We start from the raw sequence: 23,187 nt of genomic DNA, 5'->3' as shown, positions 1-23,187 counted from the left end.
GACGTTTTGCCTCAGGTTGTCATCATTGTGAACTTTTTTTATAATGTTTATTTTCCTCATTTGTTGTCACCATCAGCACCAGAAGTAAAGCATGGGATCCTCAGTTTTTGTAGTTAACCATGATATTATATGTGTGTTTTGTAAAATATATTTTGGCGTGAGCATATGGTGTGGTACATATTTGGGGGGGCTTTTTAAAATCCAAATTTATATTTCATTTTTAAAAGAAATGGTACTTTCTAGTAGCCTTTTCTGTTGTAAGGGTCCCAGTGGGCTTTTTTTTTTTTTTGACACTTCTGAGATTAGTCTTCCTTGAGACTCATGACAGTAATTGCACCCCATGGTGTGGGGAATTTGAAATTTAGACACAAAAACAATTTAAAGGGCTTTGGAAAATTTTATGTGATACTGGGAGTCAGATGTCTTGATCTAAAAATTTATTTGATTGGGAATTTAAGTTTGAAATGTTTGTATGGATTGTTAACTGGCTGGCTGGGATCTGTTATCGACTGGTTAAACTATTTGAAATATATCTGGTGTACTTAAGTTTGGCAAGAAATCAGGGCAGAGATACAAGTTAGGCGTTATTATTTATTTTTCTAAGTCAGTAATGCAATTCATCTTTTGCCATGGAAAAGTAATCATTGAAAACACCATACCTGATAGCCTGTATAAACTTACTTAACCTGCAGCTTAATGATATTTTTTTCCAGGATGCTGACCGGATGATTGCGTATAAGGATGTTTATCTTTAGTCCAGTGAATTAAAACCTTTAGAGGAGTAGAGGGTGTGTATCATTTATTCCTAGGGTTGTTCTTTTGAGTGGTTTAGTTACTGAGAGCCTTCGTTTTGAAATGTTTCAAACCAGTTAGGCATCTTTTGACCTAAATTTTCCAGCCTTCAACTTTAAGGATTACATACCTGGAATAGCAAGAATGTGAAGATTTAACCAAGTAGTCAGTTCCTGTTAGCTGTGAAAGGGCCTGGGCCTTAAACTGATTGGTGTTTACTAAATACTTGTTTTTTTTGCAGACTGTTGTTCTGTCATGAAGAGGGGACTCTCATAGTGAACTGTTCTAGAGAACCAGTTGACACTGAGTTCTCTGATCTTCTCTCAGGATTCTCATGACTCAATCTTGTAAACCTCCGAATAAGTGTAAGCAATGGAAGAGGGTACATTTCAGTTGAAATGGCTCTTCTTTTGGATGTTGGTGAGCCCTTGTCCTGGGGTAGGAGGTGGTGGTGCTGCTTTCACACTTGCAGGTACCTTCAGAGAAGAATTGGTAGTGGTGAAGGACAGGAGGAGCACCAGAGGGGCCGACAGAGGATGAGATGGTTGGGTGGCATCACCGACTTGGTGCACATGAGTTTGAGCAAGCTCTGGGAGTTGGTGATGGACAGGGAAGCCTGGCGTGCTGCAGTCCATGGGGTCGCAAAGAGTTGGACACGACTGAACAACTGAACTGAACTGATGAGTTAAATCCACACCCAGGCTTTCCTCCCTGGTGATGAGCCTGACTGCCCACTTTGGTGAGAGAAAATTCTAGTGGCCCACCCCACACTTTTCATTTCTCCCTTAGCAGTAGAAGGTTGTAGCAACTGATGAGTTGCATGAACCAGTACCTGAAACTTAGAGAGCCTTCAGTTCAGTTAGAACTAGTGTGTGTTTGTATTTGACTCTAGCCAGTGTAGCAATGCAATGGCACCCCACTCCTGTACTCTTGCCTGGAAAATCCCATGGACGGAGGAGGAGGGCTGCAGTCCATGGGGTTGCTAGGAGTCAGATGTGACTGAGTGACTTCACTTTCACTTTTCACTTTCATGCATTGGAGAAGGAAATGGCAACCCACTCCAGTGTTCTTGCCTGGAGAATCCTAGGGATGGGGGAGCCTGGTGGGCTGCCATCTGTGGGGTCGCACAGAGTCAGACACGACTGAAGCGACTTAGCAGCAGCAGCAGCAGTGTAGCGATGTGTGGAACAAGGAGACTGCTAATTCCGCTTACATGTCCACAGAAATTCCATGAGGACAGGTACCATGTCTTTCCTTTTCTCTTTGTGCAGTGGCAGACAACAAGTGCTTAGTAAGTTATTGAATAAATGGCTTAATTACTGAGCAAAACAATGTTGTTTTAACACTGATCTAACATGTGTTTGAACCAGGAGAAAATTTGTTTGATTTCAGTTTGAAAACTCTGTTCCAATTCTTGGAAGAAATATGGAATTTTCAATTTAAAATAACTGATACCTGAAAATAAGTGAACATTGAAAAATTTTGAGTGTCCAGTGATAGTGAAGAACTATTTGTCTTGCAAGTAACAGAAACACTCAAAGTAGCTCAAACCCCGCCCCCCCCCCCCCCCCCCGCCAAAAAAGGCTGGAGTCACTGGAAACGAGGGCGGTGTCCTTGGACCTCGTGAGGTCTTGAAGCCAAGACTGCTTTTCTTCCTCTTTCTCTTCCTTTTTTCTTTGATACTTCTTCTTCTGTAGAGTCCGTGTTACATTAATGTTGGATGTTTCTAAACTCATATACTTTATCAGTTTTTATTTTTCCTTCCAAAATGCCAGTCTACATATGCTTTCTAATAATGAACTGAAGGTATAGATGGTAGAAATATTATCTTAGAGCCATTTGGAAGCAAATTCCTTTCCCAGAGTGTCATTTATAGTCAGTTTGTGGGAGGAAAGTTATATAAAGAATGACCGCTATTTCATCAAAATAATGATAATCTATATTTTCCTGTCTTGTTTCTTTAAAATGAATTGCAGTGAGATATGGCCTGGCTGACTTCTTCCGTTAAATCTTCTCAGAAACTGTGCCCAGTCCATTAATTGCTTTGTTCAGTGGGCAGGAAATGGTTATGTTTGTACAAGTTACACAATCTTAACTAAGTCGGAGCAAGGAACCAAAGAAGTCTCTGATCTTTTTTTGCAGAATTAACTATTTGGATCCAGAAGCTTACAGATGATGCATAAGCCAGGTTACTGGGGGACACTTAGGTAAAATAAATTATGATTTTTGCTATCAGAATGGCTGCCTGTTTAGGAATATTGAGGAAAGTGGATGCGTGAGGTTGTCAGGCTGGTTGTGAGATTAAGTCTGTGCAGTTTTCCTTCCTTCTTAACAGTTTCTTATGCCTGCTAAAAAGGAGGTGTCCTGAAGCTGGTTCCCCATTGGCTTTACCAGGAAGAGTCAGCCTTTCTTTTCTCTCTCTTCCACATCCTCCTTTGCAGGCTGTTTGGAAATTTGTTGTTTTTCTTTTCTGGGGTTGGCAGGTTGCTTTTTCCCCCAACTTCCGTGCTCCTGCCTGGTACCTGTCTCTCAGAACCCCAGTTATCTCCTGCTTTTCTCCTTCCTGAAAGTAGACCTTTTCTCTTTATCACCATTTGATGATTTTGTTTTTTAAGTATTTTTTTTAATGTGGACCATTTTTTAAAGTCTTTATTGAATGTGTTACAATTCTGCTTCTGTTTATGCTTTGGTGTTTTGACTGTGAGTCCTATGGGGTCTTTGCTTTCCCACCAGGGGTGGAACTGTCATCTCCTGCTCTGGAAGCTGAAGTCCTAACCACTGGACCTCCAGGGAGGTTCCTGTTTGATATTTCTTTAAGCATTCTGATTGATAACTTGCAGTTTGAGCAGAGCTCCCCCACCTTTTTTTTTTTTTGTATAGTACTTCAAAGTACTTTTCAGACTTTGCCTACCTATTCCTGCATTCATTTATCCTCCTCTCATTTTGACTTCTATTATTTCCCGAAGCCCATATATCACTGAGAGAAAATATAATCTTAAGTAAGGAAATAACTAACAGAGGTCACATTGAAAAGAAAATGAATTAAGTGAATTTGGGCAGAATTTGGGCCTAGTTTCTCTCTAAAATGTGAACTGTCTGATTCCTTTAAAGAAGTGCACTTCTTGCTATATGAGCTGCTGCTGCTGCAAAGTCACGTTTTCTCTAAGATTGCTCTTTTGAATGGCCCATTGCTATTCCCTGTTTGCTTGTGTCTTTTGCTTTCTTCCTTGCTAAATACTTTTCTTTTTAAAGAACTTTGGAAGCAAGCCTTAATTTTTATAGATTTTCCTCATTTTTTTCTTCACATGTTCCGCAGTTCTTTAAAATGTCATCTTTCCTTATGGTTTGTTTGTTTTGCCATTTACTGACTCACCGCCGTCTTCGTAAAGTCCTGCTTTAGCTTGTACCTTTTCTTCTGGTTCAGTATCTTGCAGTTGATTTCTCTTCTACTTCTTTCCTCTCAGCAGTTTCCTTTGATGGTGAAACCTGCCCTGGAATTTGTACTTGAGCTTCTTAAACCCTTTAGGAAAGGTAGTTCTGTCAGCATTCACTTCTCTTTCTCTTCTATTCCAAAAGGCTGCTGCTGCTGCTGCTAAGTCGCTTCAGTCGAGTCCGACTCTGTGTGACCCCATAGACGGCAGCCCATCAGGCTCCCCCATCCCTGGGATTCTCTAGGCAAGAACACTGGAATGGGTTGAAGGACAAAGAATCCTTACACATTCCTGTGCTGAGGAATCTGGGGTTTCTGCTATCCTGTTTTTACCAGGGTGTGAATTCTCTGGGAAGGTACCTGACAAGATCTCCCATCTCTTCCCTGAGCTCCGGGTAGGACACAAGCATTGCATTTGGAATTGGCTCCAGACACTCAGATACCATTAATTTAGTAATGATTACATGGGGCTTTGAAGGCAAACAAAACAGCTTCTCTAAAAGGTGAACTGGGTAAAATCAGAATGGGATAACCTCTAATGACTTCTCTAGCTCTCTTTGCTCAATCTGTGAATTTATCCTCAAGGAAGAGTTCATCAGAAGGGAAGAACCATCATTCCCCTTTTTAGGCTTTTTTATTTGTACTCTGTCTGCAGTTTAATTTTGTAATCAGAGCTTAGCTACTATTTGCTCATCTGTAAAACTCCTTTTAACTTATCTTTGTAAGAAAGTCTGCTACCAGATAAAATTTCAGATTGTTCAGTTTTAAAATGTTTTACTTAAAAAGAGAAGATAGTTCTTCAGTGGAAATTGTGACTTCAGAGATAACTTTCATGTCTTTGAAATCTGGAAAAAGATTATTAAAATTTAATAAATTAAAAAATTAAGTATTTGTAGGAAATCTATAGCCATTGCTGGTTGACCTCTTTCTACTTGTGCTCCAGAGAAAGCTCACTAAATTTAAACCTGTGAGCTTTCAAGTAGCTTTTATTATCAGTGGTATATTGTGTGAAGTTGGAACTTTTCAGATTCATATATATGGCGGAGATAATGGGAACTTTGATTTTCATTCATTGTCACTGTATGTACCTGGCAGATAAGTAGGCTCTCCATTTGCCTTATTGGATAAACAAAGAAAGTGATTCTGCTGTTCAATGGGATTTTAAGAAGTCTCCACCAGGATCACCATTCATGGCCCCTGTTGCCCTCTGTGCTATGTGACTTCAAATTTATTGCAAACTTAACAGACATCTCAGTCACTGTAGGGGACAGACTCTTAAAATTTCTGGTGGACTTCCATGTCTCATTCTTGGCAAACTGAAATGTAAATCAACACATACAGATTTCACTCTAGATCAGAAAAGGCTGTTTTTAGTGAAATTTGCAGAAGGTCCTACTTCCTGCCTGTGAGATAGGGTGATAGGATCACATCCGAGAAACTGCCACCTTGTTCAGAAGTGACATGATCGCTGTTCGGTTTGGAACATTGGTAAGTGGGCAGATTTATTTGGAAGCACTTTGTCTTTGCTGCATGCGTAAACTCCGGGGAGCGTGGGGTAGGAGTAGAGGTGCTCCCTTTTGGATGCATTAGCAACGTGGCAGTTACTGGTCTGGCATTTACTTTGAAAAGGAATTACAAAGTTTTGGCCTCCTGCCTAGAGCTGCTCCAGATGGTCAGAAAAGAGTTTTGTGCTGAAGTCAAAGACTGTATTGCAGGGATAGAGTTGTGCTTGCCATGTTTATATTAGAACAGGGACTTCCCACTTGATCCCTCTGCACAGTCTTTCCTTTTTTAACCTGAGGGAGTAAGAGGAGGAAAGTACTGCTTTGGAGTTACGGGTTCTAATACTTGGAAAACCTTTGTTGTTGATGGGGATGTAGAGGTATGGCATGTGGTCCATAGAGTTGCTTTGTTAACCTCAGTACCTCTGGTACTTAGTATTTACAAAGGCCGCATGAAGAATTGGATACACCAAGACCATTCTAACTGATTTTGAAATGGGGGTCATAAGCTTCATTTGGATTGTATGTGCTCCTCTGATAAACTGGCTGTTAGCCCACAACTGCTGTTTAGTGGCTTTCCGCAGTCAGTTGGCCCATCTCTGATGGGAGCTGGGCATTCTGCGTTTTTTCTCATGTTTCCCCATGATTCTGCAGTCAGTGGGGCAATGGTGAAGTAAAAATGTCCAGTGTGGGTGGGAGGTGGGGCTCGGGGAGATGAGCAGGGAGAAGGTTATGGTGTTAATAGCAGTTCCCAGACTTTGCTTTTCGGGGCACTAACGCTTAATTTCTGCACATGACCTTATGTGCCTTCATCTCAGCCTTGGAAGGGGAATGATGTGATTCCTATTTTCTAGATGAGAAAACAGATTCAGAGCAATAATAGGCTCAAAGAATAACTAGGTAACTCTGGCTACCTGCTCACATACAATTTTGGAGAAATTTATTACAAGTCTCCTGCCCCTTCAGGTTAGAGGTGACTGCAGGCTTCAGGAAATAAAGCTCATTTTCCTCTGGGAAACTTGGGCCTTGTTCAAGCTGAGCCTTTTAGTAAAGCTTGGTCACAAGGCTTAGATTAAGACCTAAACCTACAGGCTGCTGCTCTCCCACACTGCTTTCGGTTACCCTTGTGGTTATTGAGTAACTTGGTGAGTTTGAAGAACATTAACAAAGTTTTTATGTCTTCGAAGAAAACCTAGCACATGGGGAAGTGACATTCAGTTGCATACCCCAGAAAGGAGTTTTTATCTATTTTGAGATGTTGATATATAAATTGAAAACAATGAAAAAACCCTGTTAATTTTGACTCTTGTACTCTTAGTTGATTGTCTAGGTGCTTGATGGTAGATGGCTGTTTTGAAGCACTTTTATTGAAAAGTGTAAAGAACCTGTGTTCTTCACAAATAGGTACTTCCCTGTGCAGACCTAAGACTTAATCAGCGGTTTCTTTCCCCAGCAGTCTTCCAGGATCTTCCAGAATCCTCCTCTAGGCTGTTATTCTGCTTCACTATTTTGTCTTCTTTTAAAAGCTCCACTGTTCAGATAGTGTTCAGACAGTATTATTTTTCTATACATATTATATGGTGCTATAATTACTTCACGAGTTCTTTTGGGATTGCGTCCTAAACTGCAGAACATCTCGTTCTGGTTGATGTGCTTTTTGAAGTCTTGCTGCCTTTGTGATGAAAAAGGATCAAAGTGGAGTGGAGGTGGGGTTAGTCCAGTTTAATTTAAATCTGATCTCTCAGGCTTTTACACATGCACAAAGGCAACAGAGTAGGCTTTCTTGTTGTTGCTTTATTACAATTATGAATGAAACATTAATGCTATTATTTTATAAAAGATCATAAAATAAAGATACATTTTTTAGTGTTTTCTGTATTTTAAAAAACCCCAATTACCATGAGTCATAAAGCTACAGTTATACCAAGAGTCTCCTTATATGAGATCCTTAGTGGATTTTTGGTGCAGTCATCGTGTCTGTATCAGGGGAGTGAAATGTCATCATCTTGAAAAAAAATTATTTAAGAGACCTAGTAAGAGTCTGTAGAAGTTTGTATCTTCTTAGGGCCTTAAGGGCCAGGGGTTAGTACTCCAGAACTGACTTTCAGATCTGGGATACCAGTAATTTTCCCTACTACTTGTCTTCATGACTTACTGAATATGTTTCAGAGGTTTCTCTTTGCCATTCGTTTTGAAGAGCCTTCCTCTGAGAATTAACTATAAAATATTTATTGAAAGATCTTCACACAGAGGGTGTGGCGTTGCCACTGTGTCGGGTTGTGCAGCGTGGTGTTCTACCCAAAGGCTCCGGAGAGCAGAGAACGTACAGGGCATCTTCTCCCACTGCCCTTGTGCCCACGTACTCCAGGAACACCAGGAATCACGCTGCTCAGTGTCCTCACCCACCTGTGTTCCCATTGCCTGCGGGGCCTCCTCTCAGATATATGGCAGCTGCATAGAGTTTAGCTCTCCCGTTCTTCATACTCAGACCTGTCTTATTGGAACCTGTTCCACAGCCCCCATCGCGCTCTTCAGGTTCTTCTGCTTGGTCATTAGCTACCTGTCTCCTCCCTGCTGAACTCAGGCTTTGGGTTCCTCTGGATGGATAGTAGGTTCCCCTTTTATATCTCCAGGCTCAGGGTTGATGCTGTGCCCCTGAGGAAGGAAGTCCATGGAAGAAGAAAATAAGTCAGTGATTACTGGCCTGAGCACAGCTCCCATAGTACTCATCCGTTCTGTTTCCTCAAACCCTTTACTTAAATGAGAGTGGGTTCTCTCCTTTCAAACCGTTGATCAAGTATCTGGGGGACAATGTGTTTTGAGGAGTATTCATTTATAGCAAGAGTAAAAATGTTTGAATGCTTACCATGTGAGCTCTTTTAGGTGCTTTATGTGCATTTCTTCATTTAATCTTCACAGCTTCCTGAGGATATTATCTTTATTTTGTGAATGAAGAAACTGAGGCACTGAGAGAGCAAGCTACTTGCTTGAAGTTAAAAGTCTAGTAAGTTGTGGTGTCAAGATTGGAACCCAGGCAGTGTGTGTGATAGGAGAGGGTATAATATCTTCTCCCTGAAAAGGCATATTCCTCTGTCAGTCTTCTCCATGTTACATGTTACTTTATTCCTCTTATATTTACTTGGGTCAACCTCTTGTGCTTTTGCTGAGAAACCTCCCTGTTGGCATCCCTGACTTGGTACCTGCCTATTACGATTTGCTGTTGGTGGGAGGGTAATGCTGGCCTTGCTGTTGGCTGCTCCTTCCACTTGAAGTTAACAGGTTTCTGTATCTTAATGAGAATTGAAATTTCCTTTGTATTTATTTATTCATTTTATGTTACTAAGCAAAATGTTTTTCAGAAATGTTTGCTGGCTTTTATGTGGCTAGAGCAAGCAGATACAGGATTTATCACTGTTAAGCACAGGTTGATGCCTTCAGAGAATTAGTGAATTGTAATAAGTCATCCTTATGTGCCTTTGATTGGATTGGCCCACCTCAGTTTCTGACCTTCAGCTCCCATTCACAGTCCCTTGGTGGCCTCACCTGGCGGTGCCTGGATACTCTGGCCAGGTGGCTCATGCTTCACCTTTACCGGAAGGACACTGTGGAATCCGACTGGCAGTACCCTTTAGTCCTCTTCATTTATTGGCTGTTTTTTCCTTTCGAATTCTAAGGGGAATAGCCTGAAGCCATTTTTAGAGGGGCTACTTAAGTGGTTTGATGCTTTTGAACTGTGGTGTTGGAGAAGACTCCTGAGAGTCCCTTGGACTGCAAGGAGATCCAATTAGTCCATTCTGAAGGAGATCAGCCCTGGGATTTCTTTGGAAGGAATGATGCTAAAGCCGGAACTCCAGTACTTTGGCCACCTCATGCAAAGGGTTGACTCATTGGAAAAGACTCTGATGCTGGGAGGGATTGGGGGCAGGAGAAGAAGGGGACGACAGAGGATGAGATGGCTGGATGGCATCACTGACTCGATGGACGTGAGTCTGAGTGAAGTCTGGGAGTTGGTGATGGACAGGGAGGCCTGGCGTGCTGTGATTCATGGGGTCACAAAGAGTCGGACACGACTGAGCGACTGAACTGAAGTAGTTTATGAGTGCATGACTTTTATTTAAATAGCACTTTATTTAAAAAGCAGTTTTCTACGTATTTTGGAGTCATTTACACAGGACCCTGTGATGTGAACCAAGTGAGAATTGTCTCAGTTTAGAGATAAGAAAACCTAATCTGGAAGTGTGCCCCTTTCTTAAGGGTGCCTCAGCAAATGAAGGGGAAATCAGGCAATAATTCCGATTTTTTGATTCCCTCTCCCTTTTCCCCCCATTGCATTTTATTGTCTCAAAATTGGCAGACCTCTAACTGAAAATCTGTAGGTGCACATCTTCACTTATTAAAACTATGAACATTAAAATATTTACATTGTGCTTACATTTTCCCAGACTCTTATTAGAATATTTTGACATTCATTTTTATAAAAATGGAGAATAAAATTAGAAATCACTCAAGTTACCATAATTGTGTAATTTTAGATGTTCTATTATTAAACTGGGATACAGCAACAGAATGCAGCCTCTTGATAGCCTTTAAAAAAAAAGGCACATCTTGGAGTGGAGAATTATGACATTAAAATAAGACTCTTGGCTATTTCTGGAGTGTGTTAGCTAATTTACCTTCTGGTTTTCTTTTTGTGGAATTGGTGAAGAAAGAGACAAACAAAATCCAAGAACAAGTCACATGAAAAAATAACACTCCTCTGGGCATACAGTTTGTGAGATGATCATAAATTCTACTCCCTGTAGTGGCTGATGAGGGTAGGGGAAAAGCAGAACTGGAGCACTCTGGCTGTGGACTAAGAAACTGGTGCACAGTTATGACCTTTAAACCTTTACCTTTCACTTTAAGTCAAAACCCCCTTATATTTAGGTGAGTTTGTTTTTTAAACATGGTAATTATGAAAAATTTCAGCACATACTACAAAAGTAGAGAATAGTAGTAGGTCCCTGTTCTTGTCCCACCTTCAACATCTGTCAACTCATAGTCAGACTGACTTGGTCTTTACACATTTTCCACTCCCTGATGTACTGTTTTGAAGCAAACCCCAGACCTCTTATCATTGAATCTCTAAATATTTGTGTGTGTGTGTTTCTTTAGGTAAGTTCTTTTGGAAGAATATTTTTTTCTAATTTAAAGTTTTCCATATATTGGAATTTTTGCTATATAAATTGGTTGATATTATAAATTTTTTAACCAGTGCTTTTCAAGTTGACTTTTATTTTGTCTCACAAAATTTTTTTTTCTGAAACAGGCAAAAAGTTATTCATAATAATAAACAAGGAGTGTTCATTAGTGTTAAAAATCAGCTTATTTTTCAGACTGAACTTTTTTTTTTAAATTTAGTGTTTCAGAAGCTTTCAAACTTTGGTGCAGAATCATAATGCTCTTCAGTTTTATGTCTTTTCAATGTTTATGTTTCCCAGCTGTTTCAAACAGACTGAATTTTAGTGTATTATAAGCTTATGTGTTCATTAATTTAGACTACTGATTTGGAATTTTCTAAAAGTTGAATATAACTTTGATAGCAGGTTTCTATTCAAGGAACATATTTGCTAGTTGGAGATGGTTGACAAAGAGAATTCTGAAGGTTTTATAGTTCAAGTGAATGAATTTATGGGCTCAGTTATCTTTAAGTGTGTATGTTTATATACCATAATGTTGTGGATTTAACCTTATTTGAAAACACTAACCTGGTTTATACATATATACAGTCAGTTAACTGATGAATTAAATTTAAGATAAGTAATAAATTAAAATTAACCTTTCAAGGTGAAGTTCTGACTATATGAAAGGTGGTCAATGAATTTTATCTTTTAGCATGGAGACTGGCTTTACAGGCAGTCACACATACTAAAAGGAACAAAACAATACTCCTTAACTAGAAAAGGCAACGAGGAAAAGGCTATGAGCATTTTTAAGGCCTTGAAGCATACTTAGGGCTTAATAACAGCAAATATTTGCTTAGTGCTTGCTGTTCTGAGCACTTAACTAACTCATTTAATCCTTACCACACTCCTATGAGGATAGGTGTTGTAATTATCCTTGTTTTATAGATAGGAAACTGAGGCATGGAGAGGGTAAGTAACTGGTCCTAATCCAGAGCTAATAAGTGGTTGAGGCTGGGTTAGAATCCAGGAGTTGGCCTCCAGAGTGCAGGATCTTAACAACGATGCTCAAGTGCCCCACTTGGCTTGTAAGGGGAAATAGTAGTTCCTATGCAAAAATTTGTTGCCTTTTCATCAATGAGAATATGACATTTTAGGAAAGTCCTGTTCAATAGAACTTTGTGATATGATGGAAATATTCTGTCTACATTACCCAGTAGGATAACCGCTAATCAACACTGAACACTTGAGATGTGGCTAAGGTGACTAAGGAACAAAGCTTTTCACCCCATTTGTTGAATTAAATAGCCACAGGTAACTTCTGTAAGGGACATTGTAGTTTTAACAGTCCAAGAAACCTGGGAGAATTTATAGTTTGCATTTTTCTGGGGTAGTGACAACATCTTGACATTTTATGACTGTCAGCATATCCACCTCATTAGGGTACAACCATAATGGTTGTATCATTAAATAGTAATGATTTTAATGAGAGTGAAAATATTTTTACAAATGAGATAATTGAATGTTTAAAACCTTAATGCCTGACGACAAGATGCTGTTTGATCACCAACATAACATCAGCCTACCACGTCTGGAGGCATCCCCTTGTTAATTGCTATGTAGCAAAAATTGCTTTGACATTCCTTTTGCTTTTTAGCCTTGGAGGGAAGTTCTTGCTTTGTAATGAGTCCAGCTCCTTGGTCAAGCTTAACATCAAGGAGTAATGATAAAATAGTAAAATGGCCTTTGCGGACCAAAAGCAGCCCTGAAGAAGCAAGCATTCAGCTCATTTTCTCCTCCAGCCTGCCCCAGTAGAATTGTGTTGACAGAGCTCCCATATATGAAAATAAAGCAAGAAAACTCAGTGGTAATGAAGCCAGGTTTCATCTCAAATGAGACCACATAAACTATGATTTAGTTGATAAATCATACCTCCTATAATGTGCTTTCATCTAAGCCTTTATGAGGCACTTAAACCTAATTATTTTAATCTTTTCTTTATGTTGATGAAAAGGGCCAGAGTGGTTGTTTCCATCAGGAATGGTGGGGATCTGAAATGCAGGCAAGATTAAGTCTCCAGATGGTGGTGGGTTTTGGACCTTAGCCACCCGGCAGACATAATTAAACATGTCTGCAGTCCCCTCATTTAGCAGTTCTAAAACAGACATTTTCTTTGTTTATGGGGTCGAACTGTTATCATTAGCATTTAAGTGAAGGACCTGAAGTACTATAGCCAGGTGCTAAAAGTCAGCCACACGCTGGATCTGGAAGTCTGCTTAGAAAAGTTTGTATGGAGAAAAGTTTCTGTCAAACATGGGGAATTTGCATGGCCATGGGGTGTTTTCAACAGGTCCTGTCGGTTTAGTTCTTATTTGTAATTCTCAAATATAGCAAAGTTAGGATGTAGAGAACCAGGACTGGATGTGAAAGTGGATTGGGATTGGAAGGCAAAAAGTATTGGAGCACACTGGGTTCCTGGCTTCAGCTTCTAACTGAAGCTGGGCAAATCATTTAATTGCTGTGAACTTTGACATCTCCACTTCATAAACTTCTTTCAGGACGGGAAACCACATATCACCAGAGAATGATTTGGCTTCTTGAAAGGAGAATTATGGTTTAGTTGTAGAATGAAAGGTGGCTATGATGAGTGAGGCCTCGTGTTTACTCTAACCGTCTTGTTGCCGGTAACCTCTCCAGTTACACTTAGGAGCAGGTGAACATTACCTAAAGGCACTTGAAATGAGTTTTGCTCATGCAGGTGACTATACAGTATGTTCTGGAGTTACCTTTTTCACTGAATCTTTAGAACTGAGTTGGCCTTCTGATGGGTCAGTGCTGCTATAGCTCAACTAAGTTTGCTGACTGACTGTGTTTTGCGTCCTCTTCACTGAGAAACTCTTGTTATTTCAGCCAGAAAAGTAAAATTTCCTTTCCTTTCATGCTTTTCCCCTCCTGGCCTCTTTCCTTAGTGTATGACCCATACAAACTGCAAGCCAGGCCTCCTGACATGAACTTAGGGTGATGTTACATTGCATCTTCAAGCAGGGGTTGTATCACAGAATGATGACTCTGGATGAAAACTTTCTCTGGTTAGGACCTTGCAGAAGATGATTTGAAATACAGTCGTCTCCAATTCTGACATATATTGGACTCTGTTTTTCGGGTCACTTAATCGAAAGTAGGTGTCTATCCTGAGAGAGGCCTTTATACGGTTGATGGTGTACTAGTGCTGCCCTGTAGCCTGTGACTCTTGTAACCAACACTGAGGTGGCCTTCTTGCTCTGCAAGAGGTAGCAGCGGTTCCAAAAGTCCACCAGGCCAGTATTCAAATCTAGTTCTCTACAAATCCTGTGGATCCCATAACTCAGAAACATGTGTGCTCATGTGCATCTGATCAGTCTGAGTTCACTCCTAGAGCAGCCTGCACCAAGGACTTGGTGACAGTTGAGTCTTGAACTTTTCTGAAAAAGGAAAAAGTAGCACAAAGTTAAAACTTTACTAATGTAAAGACATTATATTAATTATTTTTAAGAGCAGCCCTTTGTGCTTCTTCATTTGAGTAATTTGTCTTAAAGTCAATGAAATTTTTTGCTTGTGGCTATGAAATCCTGCCTCCTAGCTATAAAGGATGATTTCATGGTGGAGGATGTCGCAGGATCTCAATTTTGCTGCTTTATACCATGAGGCACGCTTCAAAGGCTGGGGGAGTTGGGGGAGGGGAAATAGGGTAATTTAAGCCTGTTTTAAGACACATGGATAGGAAGCTATTTTGTAACTAAGGGCATGTGAAACTTGGCAGAACTCAAGTCCATTAGTGGCCACAGTCACATGATTGATGACCAGTTGGGGACCTGCAGCTAGCTTATTGCAGATTGAGACCTGACATAATTGATGTTGTCATATAAACTATTCACCCTGTCCTGCCAACTTTCTTCCAATAACAAAAGTTTCTTGCTTTGCATGTGTGAAAGTTTTTGTGATTCTGTGTATGTGTACTGAATCATGATCCAGTCACCACTATTTGAACTTTTTTTTTTTTAACTTCTTAATTTTAATGAAGCATTAGAGAAACTGATAATTCCATTACTTCCCCACTTTGGGAAACCGATGGGTTTCTTCTTACCACGTTAGTGAAGAGAAAGAGGGAAAGACTGCTCCAGACTGTGTTATTCTGTGTGTGCATGCTTAGTCATGTGTAACTTTGCGACCCCATGGACTGTAGTTCGCCAGGCTCTCCTGTCCCTGGGATTCTCCAGGCAAGAATACTGGAGTGGGTTGCCATGCCCTCCTCCAGGGGATCTTCCCAACCCAGGGATCGAACCTGTGTCTCCTGCATTGCAGGGGAATTCTTTACCGCTGAGCCACCTGGGGGCCTGAAAGAAATACAGGGACAGATAGGCCTCTAAAACGTAGACAGTGACTTAAAAACATGAACTAATATAGACGTTAAATGTTTGTTGCTGTCTTTTAATGGAAGTTAGTGGGTTGTTTCCTGAGGAGTTTGCTATAAGGAATCATTTTGTTCTCTTATGAAAGGAAGGTGGAGGGTTTGTGTGTGGGACTGGACTGGTAGGGAATTGTATGAACAGGTCTCAGGGGAAAACATGGCAAGGGGCATTCCAATTTCAGAGATTTTTTAAGTTTTGTAACATCTCAAGGTGGTATTTCTTCTTTTAGTTAAGGGTTATCTAATGCTTTCTTTGTCAAAGTGGTATTTTTTTCTTGTCTTTGTGTCTTCTAAAACTTCAAAAGAAGGGCTTTGATTTTTCCTTAATGCGTTTGGTCATGTTTCAAGTCCTGAGCTCTTTAACTATTGACATATATGTAGGTGAAATCCGAATTATCTCATTATCCTGATAATTTATAGATCTGACCATCAAAAGATAAGAGCAGTACTTGTAATTTTAAATCAAAGATTAAAAAACAAATTATTTTCTTTTTGGCTGTGCTGGGTCTTTGTTGCCGCATGTGGGCTTTCGCGAGTTGCAGTGCATGGCCTTCTCATCGTGGTGGCTTCCCTTGTGGAGCACAGACTTTAGGGTGCCTGGGCTTCTGTAGTTGTGGTGCGTGGGCTGAGTTGTTCCGAGGCATGTGGGATCTTCCCAGACTGGGGAGTGAACCTGTCTCCTGCATTGACAGGCGAATTCTTTACCACTGAGCCATCAGGGAAGCCCCTACATCAAAGATTTTCATCTATCTCCACCAAGGTGGTCATCTCATTATTTGTTCCAACCAGTGTCAAGACCCCTGTATGTGACATCTTGACGCGTGGTCGCCAGCCTGTGCTAGAGGCACTGTGATCCACTGCAAGGCAGTAGACTAGGGGGCTCTGGAGACTGGCTTCCAGGCCTGGTTCTGCCCTCTACCTACCAGTTTGATTTGGGGTATTTTACCTTCATGGTTAATGAAATTCTTGATTCCTTTGACTATTCACTAACAGTTTCTTTAAGAAGCAATCAGTTAATTTTTGTTGTTGTTGTTGAACATCTCTCATGTTTATATGGAACCCAAATTATCATGGTGAAAACTGGGCACTGTTTTTCCACAAATTTTGACTGGCATGCATGTTGAGATATATTTTGCCATACAGTCCAGTAAATATGCAAAAATTTTAAATATATATAACAGAATCAAATCAATACTTTGCCTTTAATCTTTGTGACCCAATTTAGTGGGTCACTGACTGTTTTACCTAAAGGAATGCCCATTCTACTAATGTCTACTGTGTGTTACACATTTTTTTCTACAAATATTTATTCCACACATTTACTGAACGCAGATATGTGTTAGGACTCTTCTTGGTGTTTTGGGATACCACAGGGAGCAACATCCCAGCCTTTGCTTTCAGAGAGCGTGGTTGCAGAGAGTGGCGCTGCTGCTGGGAGTGTGAGGGCGAGTCGCAGCCAGGCCCTTGCCCGTAGAGCTCGCCTTTGGTGCCCCGTTGCACGTGGTCTTGTGTGGCTGTTGCATGCCTGTTAGGTATTTCCCTTCTGAATTGTGAGCTCTTCCTGCCTTTCAGCTTGAGTGCACATCTCCGCAAAGTTGAAACGTCCACTTCTAGGGAGGCAGTTTATGTATGAAGCTTTAAAAAATGTTAATTCACTAAGAGAAAAGTTAAGTCAAAATTAGAGAGTTTTAAAAGGGTATCAAAGCACAAAGATACTAACTTATTTTTCAAGAGTTTCAGAGTGGTTTTAGGAACATTGACCGCTTCTTTAACATTGATGAAAGCCTGCAAATTCCATTCATGTCACAAAGGCATCAAGGGGCCTTTAATTTGGGGGGACAATGAAGTATTTTTAAATAAAATTGTAACTATTTCTAGAGTGACTTTGGCATGGACAAATTTAGTTTATAGTTAAAAAGTTAACTAAAATGTCTGCTGTATATAAAGTAATTTATTCAGGATAGGGGTCAGTGGAGAAGAGTTTTGAGTGGGTGAAATGAATAAAAATATGATTCTTGTCTTCAAAGTTTGTATTTGAGTTAAAATCTGCATACTCGAAGCTGTATATAAACTGGTGATCAAGCCATTTAAGTACACCTTGAATATGATTATAGGTAAATAAAATTAATCAAGAACAAATACTTGGAGACCTAGAATTTGAAGTAGACAGAAATGGAATGGTAAAAAAGATCATGTTTATTCTACGTTGAATGTAACATAAGGAATCTGGAGACTTAAGAAAAACTGCGTAGGTGAAGTTGCAATTTATTTATCTTTAGTCAGAATTTCTTCTTTCCATTTGAAAAATTAACAAATTAGGAATTTTTGTAGAAGATTGTAAATATATTTCTAACTTGAGAAACTAAAGTTTAGAGAAAGAACAGGGGAGCAAGCCTTCAACATGACATTAACTCAGTCAGAATAGTATTGGTCCAGGGTGTGAAAATGTTTATGGGGTAGCATTTTCACACAGGCCTCTTCCTTTACTTTATTCTGAACTACGTAAATATCAATTAAAGCTTTCTAGTCCAAGTTAACAGATGGCGATGTATGCTGGATTTATAAACAAAGCCCTAGAACAATACTGCACTTAATTGATGAATGCTGTCTCCCTTCTCTGCACAAAGATGTTGGCCTCCAGTGTACTTGTCCGAGAGAGAATTAATGAATTCTTTACTATGATCTCATGTAGAAAGACTCTCACTATAGACATGCTTGATTTTTTTATCCTCCCCCTACCCCACCACCAAAGAAGAAAACTTGAATACTTTGTAAGCTGCCTAATGTTGAGTTCTCAAAGGTGGATTGAAAAAGTATTTGGACAACTTGTATTAAAGTCACCTTAAAAAAAAGTCATATTTTCATCTTCAGAGTGAAATGTTGCCTCAAAATCAAAAGTAGTAATCTAAAATACACAGAAAAGAACATGTCTAATTAGATGATTTCAGGAAAACATGCAAATCAGATCTATTTTAAACTCTTTGTGAACTTCCACTTGACATCCTTAGCATGAGGTGACACTTTATACTTAAATTCTTTAAATGTACCCTCCCTGTGTACTTAAGATCTGTGAAAGTAGCTATTCTGTAATTCAGTTCAGTTCAGTTGCTCAGTTGTGTCTGACTCTTTGCGACCCCATGGACTGCAACACGCCAGGCCTCCCTGTCCATCACCACCTGGAGTTTACCCAGACTCATGTCCATTGAGTCGGTAATGCCATCCAACCATCTCATCCTCTGTCATCCCCTTCTCCTGCCTTCAATCTTTTCCAGCATCAGAGTCTTTTCAAATGAGTCAGCTCTTTGCATCAGGTGGCCAAAGCACTGGAATTTCAGCTTCAACATCAGTCCTTCCTATGAACAGCCAGGACTGATCTCCTTTAGGGTGGACTGGTTTGATCTCCTTGCAGTCCAAGAGACTCTCAAGAGTCTCTCCAACACCACAGTTCAAAAGCATCAATTCTTCAGTGCTCAGCTTTCTTTACAGTCCAGCTCTCACATCCATATATGACTACTAGTAAAACCATAGCCTTGACTAGATGGACCTTTGTTGACAAAGTAATGTCTCTGCTTTTTAATATCTAAGTTGGTCATAACTTTTCTTCCAAAGAGTAAGAGTCTTTTAACTTCATGGCTGCAGTCACCATCTGCAGTGATTTTGGAGCCCCCCAAAATAAAGTCAGCCACTGTTTCCCCTGTTTGCCATGAAGTGATGGGACTGGATGCCATGATCTTAGTTTTCTGAATGTTGGGCTTTAAGCCAACTTTTCACTCTCCTTTTTCACTTTCATAAAGAGGCCCTTTAGTTCTTCTTCACTTTCTGCCATAAGGGTGGTGTCATCTGCATATCTGAGGTTATTGATATTTCTCCTGGCAATCTTGATGCCAGCTTGTGCTTCTTCCAGCCCAGCGTTCTCATGATGTACTCTGCATATAAGTTAAATAAGCAGGGTGACAATATACAGCCTTGACGTACTCCTTTTCCTATTTGGAACCAGTCTGTTATTCCATGTCCAGTTCTAACTGTTGCTTCCTGACATGCATACAGATTTCTCAATAGGCAGGTCAGGCAGTCTGGTATTCCCATCTCTCTCAGAATTTTCCACAGTTTATTGTGATCCACACAGTCAAAGGCTTTGGCATAATCAATAAAGCAGAAATATTTGTTTTTCTGGAACTCTCTTGCTTTATCAATGATCCAGCGGATGTTGGCAATTTGATCTCTGGTTTCTCTGCCTTTTCTAAAACCAGCTTGCACATCTGGAAGTTCATGTTTCATGTATTGCTGAAGCCTGGCTTGGAGAGTTTTGAGCATTACTTTACTAGCGTGTGAGATGAGTGCAACTGTGCAGTAGTTTGAGTATTCTTTGGCATTGCCTTTCTTTGGGGATTGGACTGAAAACTGATCTTTTCCAGTCCTGTGGCCACTGCTGAGTTTTCCAAACTTGCTGACATATTGAGTGCAGCACTTTCACAGCATCATCTTTTAGGATTTGAAATAGCCCAGCTGGATACCATCACCTCCACTAGCTTTGTTCATAGTGATACTTCCTAAGGCCCATTTAACTTCACATTCCAGGATGTCTGGCTCTAGGTGAGTGATCACACCATCGTGATTATCTGGGTCATGAAGATCTTTTTTGTACAGTTCTTCTGTGTATTCTTGCCACCTCTTCTTAATATCTTCTGCTTCTGTTAGGTCCATACCATTTCTGTCCTTTATTGTGCCCATCTTTCATGAAATGTTCCCTTGATATGTCTAATTTTCTTGAAGAGATCTCTAGTTTTTCCTATTCTATTGTTTTCCTCTATTTCTTTGCACTGATCACTGAGGAAGGCTTTCTTATCTCTCCTTGCTATTCTTTGGAACTCTGCATTCAAATGGGTTTATCTTTCCTTTTCTTCTTTGCTTTTGGCTTCTCTTCTTTTCACAGCTATTTGTAAGGCCTCCTCAGACAGCCATTTTGTTTTTTTGCATTTCTTTTTCTTGGTGATGGTCTTGATCCCTGTCTCCTGTACAATGTCACGAACCTCCATCCATAGTTCATCAGGCAGTCTGTCTATCAGATCTAGTCCCTTAAATCTATTTCTCACTTCCACTGTATAATCATAAAGGATTTGGTTTAGGTCATACCTGAATGGTCTAGTGGTTTTCCCCACTTCCTTCAATTTAAGTCTGAATCTGGTAATAAGGAGTTCATGATCTGAGCCACAGTTAGCTCCCAGTCTTATTTCTGCTTACTGTATAGAGCTTCTCCATCTTTGGCTGCAAAGAATATAATCAATCTGATTTCGATGTTGACCATCTGGTGATGTCCATGTGTAGAGTCTTTTCTTGTGTTGTTGGAAGAGGGTGTTTGCTATGACCAGTGCATTTTCTTGGCAAAACTCTATTAGCCTTTGCCCTGCTTCATTCTGTACTCCAAGGCCAAATTTGCCTGTTACTCCAGGTGTTTCTTGACTTCCTACTTTTGCATTCCAGTCCCCTATAATGAAAAGGACATCTTTTCTGGGTGTTAGTTCTAAAAGGTTTTGCAGGGCTTCATAGAACCATTCAACTTCAGCTTCTTCAGCGTTACTGGTCGGGGCATAGGCTTGGATAACTGTGATATTGAATGGTTTGCCTTGGAAATGAACAGAGATCATTCTGTCATTTTTGAAATTGCATCCAAGTACTGCATTTTGGACTCTTGTTAACCATGATGGCTACTCCATTTCTTCTAAGGGATTCTTGCCCACAGTAGTAGATATAATGGGTAGCTGAGTTAAATTCACCCATTCCAGTCCATTTTAGTTTGCTGATTCCTAAAATGTCTATGCTCACTTTTGCCATCTCCTGTTTGACCACTTCCAATTTGCCTTGATTCATGGACCTGACATTCCAGGCTCCTATGCAATATTGCTCTTTATAGCATCAGACCTTGCTTCTATCATCAGTCACATCCACAGCTGGGTGTTGTTTTCGCTTTGGCTCCATCCCTTCATTCTTTCTGGAGTTATTTCTCCACTGATCTCCAGTAGCATATTGGCACCTACTGACCTGGAGAGTTCATCTTTCAGTGTCCTATCTTTTTGCCTTTTCATAGTGTTCATGGGGTTCTCAAGGCAAGAATACTGAAGTGGTTTGCCATTCCCTTCTCCAGTGGACCACATTTTGTTAGACCTCTCCACCATGACCTGGCTGTCTTGGGTGGCCCTACACAGCATGGTTTAGTTTCATTGAGTTAGACAAGGCTGTGGTCTGTGTGATCAGATTGGCTCTTTTCTATGATCATGGCTTCATTCTGTCTGCCTTCTGATACCCTCTCTCAGCACCTACCATCTTACTGTAATTCTGTAATTTATATATTGTATATACTGTATATTGTATATTGTAATACTGTAATTCTGTAATATTGCCATGCAAATGAAATATTGGGGTTTGGGAAGACGAGCACAGGTGTCCACTCTAATAGAAGGTCGGTCCATGTGCATGAGAAGAAGGCTAGAGGAACCATTTGACAATATGACAACATCTGTAGAAAGTATTCATTTGTTGTTTGTTTGGAAATGGTGCATTTTAGATTGTGAAGAAGTCTACCTCGTCTCTTCATCCTGGTTTCTTTCAAACAAGGTTGATTGAAGTAAATATTTAAATATACTGAAGCATTTGGTTTGCAGCAGATGAAAACCCTTTGGTTGAAGGCAGTCTGCACAAAATGCTTTTGACTTTAATGATAGCTTTCTGCTGGCTGCCACCCAGGCGTCCTTCTTGTGCTCACTGGGTTGAGGAGCATTTCCTAAAATGAGGGGGAGACAGTTCACATTAAAGTTCTAGAGGTTCCTGTAAGGCAACCTTTTATGGGGCGTTCTCCTGGTGAGTGTCACATGATTGCCTTGGGGAGTGTTTGCCTGATGGTCTCTTGACACACCGATACAGGGGATAACACAAACTACCCCTCCCCACTTTTTTGGTTAAGCTCTGAGGTAGGTATTTTAACAACCTTTGCGATACCTGTAGAAATTATGTGCTGTAGACTCTTAGAAATGACTAGTTTCTTATATTAAGAACGAAAAGTGTCATGTTGTTAAACTATGTGGTTAGAATCTGAAATGAGGCCTTAGTATCCCATGTCTTTTGCTGATTGGGGTGAAATCTGTATTGAGTTGCAGGAGTCTGCAAGGCCCTCAGACCTGGTGAAGTCCTGAGCAGGTCTCTGCCTCCTTTCGTATCTGCTGTTCTCCTTTGGCAGGGGCGGGGCGTAGTTTACTGAAGGTGGGGGGTGGGTAGCTAGAACTCCAGGTGCTCCTGCTTTTATCAAAGAGAGACCAGGAAGAACTAGATAAGTCAATTGGGCAGGTAGTGATACAAAAGACTTCAGGTAGTTGGAAAGAAATTTTGGAGTCAGGACGTTTTTTACCACCAAAACGGAGGCATCTTGGGAATATTCCTGTATAGCCATTGTCAAAGTCTTACTTTAGCACTCAGTTGTATTTATACTGAAGCTTTAATCTTCCCTGGTGGCTCAGAGGTTAAAGCATCTGCCTCCAATGTGGGAGACCCGGGTTCGATCCCTGGGTTGGGAAGGTCCCCTGGAGAAGGAAATGGCACCCCACTCCAGTTTCCTTGCCTGGAGAACCCCATGGACGGAGAAGCCTGGTAGGCTACAGTCCACGGGGTCGCAAAGAGTCAGACACGACTGAGCGACTTCACTTACTTACTTTGTGGAGATGGTAGGTAATACCTGGACAGCTACGATCTGGGAAATCGTCAGTATCCTTTAAGATGATGAAATTTAACTTCTACTAAGGAAGGGTAGGACCCAGAGCATTTTAAAAAGTGAGGTGTGTGTGAGGGATGAGAGTGAGGCTGAGC

General features: G+C 40.5%; 1 protein-coding gene across 5 annotated transcripts in view; it reads left to right on the top strand.

The window, feature by feature from the left end:
• The window catches only part of FNDC3B (fibronectin type III domain containing 3B), a 355,159-nt gene that overhangs the window by 19,046 nt on the left and 312,926 nt on the right, over positions 1-23,187 (top strand). For 2 of the 5 annotated variants that reach the window (XM_060393645.1, XM_060393644.1), the window contains exon 1: positions 1-23,187. This exon is cut by the window's left edge and continues 5,203 nt beyond it; it is cut by the window's right edge. The exons of the other annotated variants lie outside the window; for them this stretch is intronic. The gene's annotated coding sequence lies outside the window, so the exon portion shown is untranslated. 5 annotated transcript variants of the gene reach the window in all.

The sequence above is a fragment of the Ovis aries genome, chromosome 1 (assembly GCF_016772045.2).
Source record: "Ovis aries strain OAR_USU_Benz2616 breed Rambouillet chromosome 1, ARS-UI_Ramb_v3.0, whole genome shotgun sequence".
Classification (NCBI taxonomy): Eukaryota; Metazoa; Chordata; class Mammalia; order Artiodactyla; family Bovidae; genus Ovis; species Ovis aries.
The sequence above is the reverse complement of the archived record's forward strand: the minus strand, read 5'-3'. Positions and strand labels throughout refer to the sequence as shown.